We start from the raw sequence: 13433 nt of genomic DNA on the forward strand, positions 1-13433 counted from the left end.
CAATATTTAAAACAGTTTTTTGGCATAAAGTAGCCCCAGACCGCAATGTGCTACTCCAGCTGGTGCTGTGAGAGTATCACTTTAAGTGTTTTGACCTTGAATAAGTGCACTTATTAAGTATAGCAGAGAACTGTGCAATCCCCCCATATAACTTCAATTTTTTTCCATCTAATCTTAAGGTCAGTTTTATAGTAGATGTTCAATGAGATGGTCATATATGGTTATAAATTAAGTTTTCATCTATTTAGTAATTAATAATAATTTATAACTTAAAGATTTCCCCAACTCACACACTTACTGCCTTCCCTAAACACCTAAGAAAAATGTTCCCCGTCCTTGAATGTGACTATCAAATTGAGTTAATGTTATTTTACCAAATCCATTTATTTTGAAGATCCAGAATGTGCTTATAGGACAGATTCCTTAATGTTCAAAATATGGATCCTGAAATCATTCCAAATATTGTCAGTGATTTATTAGATCTAATGGCTTGCAGAGGGCAGGCATGTCTTTAATAAAACTATTGAGGTTTTGATTACTTTTGTCACATGACAGGTGTTTCTTTAGAGCTTTATACTAAACTAGAAAATGTACCCGGCGCTGCCCGGGTATAAAGTGTCAGTGTGTTAATTAGATTTGTTCTAAGGTGCCCAGGAGGCAAAGCTAAAGGTATTGTTTCATATAAGTTAATCAGTGGAATTAGTGTATACCTGTAGTGCATAGTTGGAGGGGTTCTGTATACCCACAATGTCTAGTTTTTAGGGGTCTCGCATATCTGTAGTGCATAGTTGGGGGGGCTGTATACCTATAGTGTATAGTTGGGGGGGGGTCCTGTATACCTGTAGTGTGTAGTTGGGGGGGCTGTATACCTGTAGTGAATAGTTGAGGGAGGTCTTGTTTACCTGCAGTGTACAGTTGGTGAAGGTCCTGTATCCCTTTACTGTATAGTTCGGGGGTCCTGTATACCTGTAGTATATAGTTGGTGCTGTATACCTGTAATGTATAGTTGGTGGAGGTCTTGTATACCTGTAGTTTATAGTTTAAGGGTCCTGGATACCTGTAGTGTATAATTGGTGGAGGTCTTGTATACCTGTAGTATATAGTTCGGGGGTCCTGTATACCTGTAGTGCATAGTTTGAGGGTCCTGTATAACTGTAGTATAGAGTTGGTGAAGGTGCTGTATACCTGTAGTATAGAGTTGGTGTAGGTCCTTTATACCTGTAGTGTATAGTTTTGAGGTCCTGTATACCTGTAGTGTATAGTTTGGGGTCCTATATACCTGTAGTATATAGTTGGTGGAGTCTTCTCTCTCATCTGTCCGGAGTCTTCTCTCTCATCTGGGTGTCATTCCGTTATCTCTCCTCATCGCTGCAAGGATTCACAGCAAGTATTCTTCTCCAGTAAACTACCCAGCAACGCTATTTCTCTCATACTCCTACTCCCATGATCCGGCACGTATTCTCACAGCCTATGCAGCACCACTCCTGCTTTATTTGTCAAAGCCTGCTATATACCCGGTTGCATCTGGACAGAACTGTTGCTACTAGTTACCTCATCTATAATAAAACCGCTGTTACTGAACCCTGGCATTGGTGTCCACTAACTGGTGCCCTGACTAAGTGCAGCGAGGAATCGCATGCCCATCATCACCCGCAGATTCCACAGACCGGCCCTACAGCTGTGCCGCCCTAAGGCCTATACCGTGACAAGTATACACCCTGCAGCTGCCTCGGTCATTTCCCGATCATAACACCAGCACTGCGGAAGTTGCCCCCAGGGGCCAGGGCATCGCAGTCCTGTATACCTGTAGTGTATAGTTTGGGGTCCTGTATACCTGTAGTATATAGTGGGTGGAGGTCCTGTATACCTGAAGTATATCGTTTTGGGGTCCTGTATACCTGTAGTGTAAATTTTGGGGTCCTGTATACCTGTAGTGTCCTGTATACCTGCAGGGTCGTATTTACCATTAGGCACCCATGGTCTGGTGCGTAGGGTAGCACCTTGCAGAGGGGCAGTACCCTCCCGTTCAGACTTGCCAGAAAATCTTTGGTCAGGTCTTGTATAGCGGTGTTATCCAGTCACAGTATGGCGGTATTGGTCAGGTCTGGTATGGCAGTGTTATCCAGTCACAGTATGACAGTATTGATCAGGTCTGGTGTGGCGGTGTTCTCCAGTCACAGTGTGATGGTATTGGTCAGGTCTGGTATAGTGGTGTTATCCAGTCACAGCATGGCAGTATTGGTCAGGTGTGGTATGACAGTGTTATCCAGTTACAGTATGGCGGTAATGATCAGGTGTGGTATAGCAGTTTTTTCCAGTCATAGTATGGTGGTATTGGTCAGGTGTGTTATGACAGTGTTATCCCGTCACAGTATGGTGGTATTGGTCAGGTCTGGTATAGCGGTGTTATCCAGTCACAGTATGGCGGTATTGGTCAGGTCTGATATGATAGTGTTATCCAGTCACAGTATGGCGGTATTGGTCAGGTCTGGTGTGGCGGTGTTACCCAGTCACTGTTTGGTGGTATTGGTCAGGTCTGGTATGGCAGTGTTATCCAGTCACAGTATAGCGGTATTGGTCAGGTCTGGTATGGCTGTGTATCCAGTCACAGTATGGTGGTATTGGTCAGGTCTGGTATGGCAGTGTTATCCAGTCACAGTATGGCGATATTGGTCAGGTCTGGTGTGGCAGTGTTATCCAGTCACAGTATGGTGGTATTGGTCAGGTCTGGTATGACAGTGTTATCCAGTCATAGTATGGCTGTATTGGTCAGGTCTGGTATGGCAGTGTTATCCAGTCACAGTATGACAGTATTGATCAGGTCTGGTATGGCAGTGTCATCCAGTCACAGTATGGCGGTATTGGTCAGGTCTGGTATTTGTAGTGTTATCCAGCACAGTATGGCGGTATTGGTCAGGTCTGGTGTGGCAGTGTTACCCAGTCACAGTTTGCTATACCTGTAGTGCCCTGTATATACTGTACATGTCCTGTATAGTTGGAGTAGGGGGTCCTGTATACATGGCCTGTATAGATGGAGTAGGGGGTCTACCAGTTATTACTGTGGATGTTGTGAGACAGCTTCCCTAGCAACCATTGCTCCATGTGAAAATGAAAGCAGTAATCCTATTGGTTGCTAAGGCTCCAACTGCCGTGTCTGCTGCAGCTAATTATATCACCTGTGTTTGCAGTGAGGAGATTTTCCCATTCATCTCTATGGGGCGCCGCTCTTCCCCCTCCCCCTCCCCTCCTGTACATCTGGTGGGGACGGGACCTTCGCAATAACCTTCCCGGGCACCCAATGTATCTGTGTGCCAAATTTGGGGTCAAACGGTTCAGGCATTTGGAAGTCTATTTGGGACAGACAGACAGACTTTGATTTTTATTATATAGACTAGAAAATGTACCCGGCGCTGCCCGGGTATAAAGTGTCAGTGTCCTGTATACCTGCAGGGTCGTATTTACCATTAGGCACCCATGGTCTGGTGCGTAGGGTAGCACCTTGCAGAAGGGCAGTACCCTCCTGTTCAGACTTGCCAGAAAATCTGGTGTCTTTTCGAGGGGGGTATGGCGGTATTGGTCTGGTATAGCGGTGTTATCCAGTCACAGTATGGCGGTATTGGTCAGGTCTGGTGTGGCTGTGTTATCCAGTCACAGTATGGCAGTATTGGTCAGGTCTGGTATGGCAGTGTTATTCAGTCACAGTGTGTCGGTATTGGTCATGTCTGGTATGGCGGTGTTATCCAGTCACAGTATGGCGGTATTGGTCAGGTCTGGTGTGGCTGTGTTATCCAGTCACAGTATGGCGGTATTGGTCAGGTCTGGTATGGCAGTGTTATTCAGTAAAGTGTGTCGGTATTGGTCAGGTCTGGTATAGTGGTATCCAGTCACAGTATGGCGGTATTGGTCAGGTGTGGTATGACAGTGTTATCCAGTTACAGTATGGCGGTATTGGTCAGGTCTGGTGTGTCAGTGTTACCCAGTCACAGTATGGCGGTATTGGTCACGTGTGGTATGACAGTGTTATCCAGCACAGTATGGCGATATTGGTCAGGTCTGGTATGGCAGTGTTACCCAGTCACAGTATGGCGGTATTGGTCACGTGTGGTATGACAGTGTTATCCAGCACAGTATGGCGATATTGGTCAGGTCTGGTATGGCAGTGTTACCCAGTCACAGTATGGCGGTATTGGTCAAGTCTGGTATGGCAGTGTTATCCAGTCACAGTGTGGCGGTATTGGTCAGGTCTGGTATGGCAGTGTTATCCAGTCACAGTGTGGCGGTATTGGTCAGGTCTGGTATGGCGGTGTTATCCAGTCACAGTGTGGCGGTATTGGTCAGGTGTGTTATGACAGTGTTATCCAGCACAGTATGGCGGTATTGGTCAGGTCTGGTATGGCAGTGTTATGCAGTCACAGTATGGCGGTATTGGTCAGGTCTGGTGTGGCAGTGTTACCCAGTCACAGTTTGGTATACCTGTCCTGTAGTGCCCTGTATATACATGTACTGTATAGATGGAGTAGGAGGTCCTGTATATACATGTACTGTATAGATGGAGTAGGGGGTCCTGTATATACATGTACTGTATAGATGGAGTAGGGGGTCCTGTATATACATGTACTGTATAGATGGAGTAGGTTGCCCTGTATATACATGTACTGTATAGATGGAGTAGGGGGTCCTGTATATACATGTACTGTATGGATGGAGTAGGGGGTCCTGTATATACATGTACTGTATGGATGGAGTAGGGGGTCCTGTATATACATGTAATGTATAGATGCAGTAGGTTGCCCTGTATATACATGTACTGTATAGATGGAGTAGGGGGTCCTGTATATACATGTAATGTATAGTTGGAGTAGGTTGCCCTGTATATACATGTACTGTATAGATGGAGTAGGGGGTCCTGTATATACATGTACTGTATAGATGGAGTAGGGGGTCCTGTATATATATGTACTGTATAGATGGAGTAGGGGGTCCTGTATATACATGTACTATATAGATGGAGTAGGGGGTCCTGTATATACATGTACTATATAGATGGAGTAGGGGGTCCTGTATATACATGTACTGTATAGATGGAGTAGGGGGTCCTGTATATATATATATGTACTGTAAAGATGGAGTAGGGGGCCCTGTATGTACATGTACTGTATAGATGGAGTAGGGGGTCCTGTATATACATGTACTGTATAGATGGAATAGGGGGCCCTGTATAAACATGTACTGTATAGATGGAGTAGGGGGTCCTGTATATACATGTACTGTATAGATGGAGTAGGGGGCCCTGTATAAACATGTACTATATAGATGGAGTAGGGGGTCCTGTATATACATGTAATGTATAGTTGGAGTAGGTTGCCCTGTATATACATGTACTGTATAGATGGAGTAGGGGGTCCTGTATATATATGTACTGTATAGATGGAGTAGGGGGTCCTGTATATACATGTACTATATAGATGGAGTAGGGGGTCCTGTATATACATGTACTGTATAGATGGAGTAGGGGGTCCTGTATATATATATATATGTACTGTATAGATGGAGTAGGGGGCCCTGTATGTACATGTACTGTATAGATGGAGTAGGGGGTCCTGTATATACATGTACTGTATAGATGGAGTAGGGGGTCCTGTATAAACATGTACTGTATAGATGGAGTAGGGGGTCCTGTATATACATGTACTGTATAGATGGAGTAGGGGGTCCTGTATATACATGTACTGTATAGATGGAGTAGGGGGTCCTGTATATACATGTACTGTATAGATGGAGTAGGGGGCCCTGTATATACATGTACTGTATAGATGGAGTAGGGGGTCCTGTATATACATGTACTGTATAGATGGAGTAGGGGGTCCTGTATATACATGTACTGTATAGTTGGAGTAGGGGGTCTACCAGTTATTACTGTGGATGTTGTGAGGCAGCTGCCCTAGCAACCATTGCTCCCTGTGAAAATGAAAGCAGTAATCCTATTGGTTGCTAAGGCTCCAACTGCCGTGTCTGCTGCAGCTAATTATATCACCTGTGTTTACAGTGAGGAGATTTTCCCATTCATCTCTATGGGGCGCCGCTCTTCCCCCTCCTCTCTTGTACATCTGGCGGGGACAGGACCTTCGCTAAAACCTTCCCGGGCACCCAATGTATCTGTGTGCCAAATTTGGGGTCAAACGGTTCAGGCGTTTGGAAGTCTATTTGGGACAGACGGACAGACAGACAGACAGACAGACTTTGATTTTTATTATATAGATTTCCATCATGTTGTGTTCTCTGCACTCAGTTATTCATTATATGTCTATAGCACATTTTTCCAAGCATATTTCAACTTAGCCGTAATAAATTCTATCTGCTTAGTAAAAGTGTACATATAATTTCAGGTGAATTTAAGATTATTGTCCTCTGTGAGCTGCCCATGTTCTACTCAGTCTCAGTACTGTGTAGTATCCTCTTCTGTGTAAAATTAGATGAGAAGTAGCAGCATGTCTACAGTCTCCACCTTGGACATGAAGCAGCACAATAAAATATTACCCTCAATATACCAAAGAGTTCTGCTCTCAGTTAAAGCAGATGTCTGGACAGGCACTTTCCATTGTGTGCTATAGTGAATTGGGATGCGGGCACATATGGATGCGCCCGCATCCCAATTCAGCCTAAATGAAGTTCATCTGCCGTTACTAAAGTACTGGCCCTTCTGTGACACGGCCGGGTCACAGAACGGCTGGTGTAGTACAGTGTGTGAACCCGGAGTTAAAATGGTTGGCACCCATATTTGTAGTGTGTGGTCTAAAGAGGGTCACAGACCAGTTTTTTAATGTATTTCTTTTTTAATGGCTGCCTTTTGGTAATCTCTAATAAACATGATTGTACAGACACTATATTGTCTATGATGATTAACCCAGACATGCATCCATCAGATCTGTGTGAACATTATCACATTTTCATTACGGTGTCGGAAGTGTGATGAAGCAGATGGATGTAGCTGACCCTGGATAGTCTCCCACTGGCTGCAGATTTTTGTTTGGCTAACATTTTAACATAGTAAAAGAAAATGAAGCCACACATTTGGTTATTTACCTAGACAGTTTTGTACTAATGTATAGTTAGGCTGCTAAATCTATGAACTTTAGATTAATGGAATCCTAATAAGGTAGATAGGCCTAATGCAAGTGCAAGGTCAGTAAAAGTCTGGAAAAAATTCTCACACTGTTGTTCTTTAAAACATATGTTCCTGCTGTCCTTGTAGATAAGAGGTTATTGCCAGGGAATATACTGACGTATCGCCCTTGGAAAGAATACGACAGCACTGTTTATCTTAATCCTTCTAGTGTTGAAGATACTCAGCAATTGAATTCTGTGGCATCAATCTTTTGTGCGAAGGTTAAACAAAATAAAACAAAGTCTGGATTTATTTAATGCAAATTTAGGAAGGCCTCAGCAACATCCGTAAGATGGATGTTCATTTTCTATTCTTCTTTCATTTTAGTAGATTCTTGGTACTTTGTGAGGGACAATGAGTTTAGTGTTGGAATGTCTAGATAAGTGTGTCCTATATTCATAATATATGACATGCAAATAGGACAAAATGCTGTGCTATAATAAGAATATGGTGCTCCAGTTAGAAACTAACAGTATTTTTTGGATGATAAGTTGACAAAAGGTTTTGCAGGGTACAAATCATTTTTCTAGGATGATAAAGGCGGCATAGTTGCCAATGCTAAAGTATAGCCTGACAAGCAAGGTTTGTAGCTTAAAGGGGTACTCCAGCGGGGGGGGGCTATTTTTGGATCTGGCCAGGGAGGAGGTGGCTGAGAGAAAAGACGTCCACTCACCTCCCCGGATCCAGCGTCGGGTCGGGCGCTCCGGTTCCCGGGCCACTTCCTGGTGTCTGACGCGGGCTCGAGACGTGACGTCTCAAGTCCGCTCAGCCTGTCAGTAACAGAGGCGGGATCTGTTTCAAGTTGTCCCGGAGGAGCGATCCACACATCTCTTACCTCCGGGGCTCCGATTGCTTCCGGCTGCAGCAGCCGGAAGCAATTAAAGTGCCTATCTCATCAATCTGTGCTGCATATCCCAAAGTGCAAAATTGTGCATTTTTGGTCACATTAAATTCCAGAAAAATTGTAATAAAAAGTGATCAAAAAGTCGCATATGCGCGATCAAGGTGCCGATAGAAAGAACACATCATGGCACAAAAAATGACCCCTTACACAGCCCCATAGACCAAAGGATAAAAAGTATGGGAATGGAGCGATTTTAAGGAACGTATATTTGTTAACAATGGTTTGATTTTTTTACAGGCCATCAGATGCAATAAAAGTTATACATGTTACATATTGTTGTAATCGTAACAACTTGAGGAACATATTTAACAAGTTAGTTTTACCCCAGGGCGAATGGCGTAAAAAAAAAATAAAAAAAATAAAAGAAATGCGTTTTTTATTTTCAATTTCACCACACATAGATTTTTTTTTCTGGTTTCGCAGTGTATTTTATGAAAAAATTGAGCCTGTTATTGCAAAGTACAATTAGTGGCGCAAAAAATAAGGGCTCATGTGGGTTTCTAGGTGAAAAAATGCAAGTGCTATGGCCTTTTAAGCACAAGGAGGGAAAAACGAAAACGCAAAAATTGAAATTGGCCCGGTCCTCTAAGGGTTAAAGGGGAAGTTCGGCGAAAAACTATGTGTACTATATTGTAACTACACAGTTATTGTTGATACAAGAGTCAATAGAAATAACATTTAGGTGTGAACAATTGATTTATAGAAACAATAATAAAAATTTTACACTACACAATTATCATATTGTTCAGAGGCTAATGTATCAGAACAATAACTACCAAGTGTAATGGGGCTTTAGGTTTGAAAATCCTCTAGTCGTGCTCTGTGAGTTGCAGACATACATTGATCTATTCAAAGTTGGGTAGTATCGGGCGTAATTATCCATGAAGTAACATTATCTCAGGCCTCTGTAATGCCCAGTTACATCCAAGTACTTAACAACAATACAGTAAATAATATCTTGTAGCATACATATAGCACATTACCTCAAGCTCATTACTGCAAATTCATGAAATTGGTTTTGCAACCATTTTATGTTATTCCCTCCGTAAAATTCTTATAAACAAAAAAAGTCATATTACTTAGCAGATACTCTCTTTGGCCTCCTTTATATGAGCAGATCTTGCTTCTGTAGCAAATATTTGCCTGATTTGGAATATAGCTGTAAGGTCAGTATTGAGTGTTTTTTGAGAGTATGGGTTAGGTCATAAGTAGGGCTATATGCATATCGTATATATTTATAATAATCTGCCACTGACTATACCTTTACCGATTTAGAAGGAGCTAGCACTAGTCTCATAAAAATATATTTTATGAAGGCCACAAAAAACTTTATCACAGCAATATCAAAGCTGAAATGACTAGAACTGTCAGAAAGTGCTTACATATTTCTATCAACATCCGTAAGCTGTGTTCCCACTATGTGAAAATGATGGCCATCATTTTAGTGTAAAAACATGGATGTGTTATCCCATAGTGGGAGCATAGCCTTAGATTGGTGCTATACCAAAGCTTTTTATTTGTTCTGTATACATGGATAAACTGTTATTTAAAAAACAACACTTTTTTAAAGTTTTAATTAGCCGAGCGGGCCATCAGTGAGCAGGGACCCGGAGACTGAAGCAGGAGCGCCACAAGGGAGTACAGGCGGGTCTGCATTTGCTGTTTATTACATTGCTTATGCTCATGTAAACTTTATTATTATTGATGCACTTTAAATGTATGTATCCATATATCTACACTCATGTTGTACCTCTGTATATCTCAGATTTCATACACAATCTGTGAAAAGTATCCCATTGTATGCTGGGATTATTCTCTTCTAGGGAACAGGATGGTGCCATACTGGGGCACCCTACAGTGGCACATGCAGTATTTAGGACTCCACAATATGGATCCATAGGGACTCTGAGTACCTTGTTCATATGGCTTCATATGTGCATGAGGTTTTAGAATGACAGATATGAAAGCCTAATAGCCTTTGGAATGGATGTCTGGCCCTTGTGGGATAAAATACAGGTGTTCAGAATTATGGAAAGAAGTAATAAAATGCATAGATCCCAGAGCTTTGTAATATCCTCCCTGTTTTGAAAAATAATAAATGTTGCATCATCATAGTCTTTTGGTTTCTCGCATGTGACCTATATTATTTGCTTGCTAGGGAAAGTAAAAAAAAAAAAAAAAAAAAGCTCAAGGTGACTTGAAAGTATAAGGTGGTTTAGTCCTTACATGAAGGCTAGCATGAATAAAAATTACTCAAAGGTCGGAGTACTGACCCTGACTCATATTACCAGTTGTTATTACCATGTGTCATACATAAAATATTGTATACTCCATATAATAGACAAATTCAATATATATTGCTAGCAGTATAATGGTATATCCTATCACCTATTGAGCAATTGTACACTGGCCTGTCCATACAGCCACTCCAATTGCAAGTCTATCAATTAATGAAGTCAACAAATACCCAGTAGCCAAATGCAATGATTAATGATCACATTCAAAATTGCAGAACCCTTAGGCCAAGTTCACACGCTGTATAACAGCGGCCATTCTTTGACACGGCTGTGTCACAAAACGGCCGCTGTCTGTGAAGTTCATCCCAGCCGGTACTGCAGTGGCGGCCGGCTGAACATCACTTTATCTTAATTTGAATGCGTGCGCACAATGCAAAATGCAACTGGGAGCCGCACTTCACATGGTTTGCACAGTCTATTCTGTGCGGCCGCTATTCATTGAATAGCAGCCGCACAAAATAGACATGTCAGTTTTCTGTGTGGCCGCATACAACAATGGCTGCACTGTATACAGAGTGTATACAGTGCAGCCGTGGTTTTATAGAAAATAATGCATACTCTATGGCTGTGCCAATAAACAACGGACGTTGTTTTACGTTGTGTGAACGTGGTCAAAGACTGTTCACATACAGTATTTTGCTCAGTATTTTATTAACTAAAACCAGGAATGAGTTGAAAGCAGAACATGGCTATGTTCACACACAGTATTTTTGTCGTTCTTTTGGTCTCAAACCAGGAGTGGGTTAAAAGCTTTCCATTATAATTTTGCCCAGTCAGTTCCACTACTGGTTTTGGTTTAAAAATGACTGACCAGAAGACTGATACAAATATTTTGTATTATGTATGTATGAACATATCGTAATTGTGCAAATCTTTCCATTCTATTTTTTTGTTTATGTTCCCACTATGGTTTTTTTTGTCTGTTTGAGGCCAAATAACTTTTATTTTATAATGACGGCTGTCAATTGTACAATAACAGCCACCATTATGAAATAACAGAATGTCAGTATTTGTAGCCAAAATCAGGGGTCCAATCGACAGGAAAAGACTATGGGGGAGATTAATCAAACATGGTGTAAAGTAGAATTGTCTTAGTTGCCCCTAGTAACCAGATTCCACCTTTCTTTCCTCACAGACTCTTTGGAAAATGAAAGGTGGGATCTGATTGGTTGCTAGGGGCAACTAAGCCAGTTTCACTTTACACCATGTTTGATAAATCGCCCCCTATGTTTCCACAATGTCTTTTCTTGGTTGTTTGAGGCAAAATATAGTCCATTATTTCATAATGGTGGCTGTTATTGTACAATTGACAGGTGTACAGGAAAAAGAACAATTTGTGAACATAGCCTAAGGATGTGTTCACATATTATGTTTTTTTTTTTTTTTTTTGCAATTATTGGATACAAAGCCAGGAACAAAATTTTCAATAATTGCAATTCAAACCTGAATGTGTGAACACTCCCTAAGCCATTATTAATACATGCAACTATTAAAATTACAAACTATTAAAATTTTTGTCCATCACTGGTAAAATTACAAGGAAATATGCATTCTGGTCTTTTTAATGTCCCCTTATATATGTAGCAGAGAGAATGTATCACTGGTACATCGCTTTTGTGTTTATTACATCAATAGACTGGCCCAGTTCTTTTCTCCATTTGGTTCCAGCGCATGGCGCCAGTCAATTACCAAGCACTGGCCAGGCAGGAAGCACTGGAGGCAGGCCGTCCGGGCTCCAGTGTGAAGAGACCCCCTCCCCTCTGTGACACGGCTCCATTAAAATCAATGGAACCACATTACAGAGAGAAGGGAAGATTGTCACACTGGGGGCCGGAAAGTTCACCTCCAGTGCTTTACACCTCCCCGTGCTGGTCTTTTCATGTAAAAACTAAAAAGCAATGTATTAGTGAGGTACATTGGCTTTAATCTTTCTCACACCTAGATATTTTTTATCCAGAAGAAAGCAAAAAAAGTATCTTCCTAGTTGATTGTTACACATTTTGCCTGATAGGGTAAGAATAATTTTTCCGACCATAAATTAGGGGCTCAGATGTTTCCCTGGAACAGGATAAATTCATAGCTTCCTCGCTGCATTTGAACTCTTTATACAATTAGACATAAGCTATATGTCTAATCCTTTTTTTCCAGTTGAATTAGTTTAATTTGTTTCCACTGGAGAAATTATACAAAATATAAAGAAGGATTTCCTTTTTGCTGGTCTTCAATCACTGTGAAGTCAGCCAAGGACTGGACACTTGTTTTCAGCTTGGTTGAACATTAATTCAGTAGCTAAGACTGTCACTCACAGAAGTATATTTGTACCCAGTGAACGACAGCCTCAAACCATCCATACTGTTCCTCCAGTGAAGCAGAACCTCGCTTTGCTACATCTCTTTTCCTCATTAGCCATCAGCATATTTAAGGTGATTTTGTAGTGTGTGAGTCGTGACAATGTAAATGTTGAACAGTAGTTAATGGTGCTTAGTGTTTTTTTTTTCCAAAACTGGTTCTGCCGGTGGGATGACCCACCATCGTTTAAGCAGGTTTTTTTTCATTCTTTTTTACACTTTTTTTTTTTGCTATAGATCTGCGTCATATAATTTAGCAGGCAGATGCAATGTTTTACTCTGTAATGGCTGATCAGGGATTCTGCTGGTTCTCTGGAAAGGATTTATAGGAAAGATGCTGGGGAAAACGGGAAACTATTGTTATATCCACATGTTACTACTGTAATGGCATTTTATGTGCTTTAAAAAATTGCTGCAGCATAGAGAAAACATACAGTTGTGTCCGGAAGTATTAGGACAGTGATACAATTTTCATAATTTAACTTCTGTATTCCATCTCAATAGATTTGTCATCAAAACCACCAATACTTGATTAAAGTGCAGACTTTCAGTTTTAAAGGGGTACTAAAGTAAAATAAAATTGGAAATAAGATTAATTTTCCATCAACTGGTGTCAGAAAGTTATAGAGCAAAATAAGTGGCCAGCTTACCTCTTGGTAAGCCATTTGAGCTCCCATTCTAGTCTGTGTCAATCCAGAGTATAAAAGAAGAATCTTGGG

General features: G+C 41.4%; 1 protein-coding gene across 3 annotated transcripts in view; it reads left to right on the forward strand.

Annotated features, from left to right (window-relative positions):
• APBA2 (amyloid beta precursor protein binding family A member 2) overlaps positions 1-13433 on the forward strand; it is a 302541-nt gene that overhangs the window by 85407 nt on the left and 203701 nt on the right. The window lies entirely within an intron of this gene.

The sequence above is a fragment of the Dendropsophus ebraccatus genome, chromosome 1, assembly GCF_027789765.1.
Source record: "Dendropsophus ebraccatus isolate aDenEbr1 chromosome 1, aDenEbr1.pat, whole genome shotgun sequence".
Lineage (NCBI taxonomy): Eukaryota > Metazoa > Chordata > Amphibia > Anura > Hylidae > Dendropsophus > Dendropsophus ebraccatus.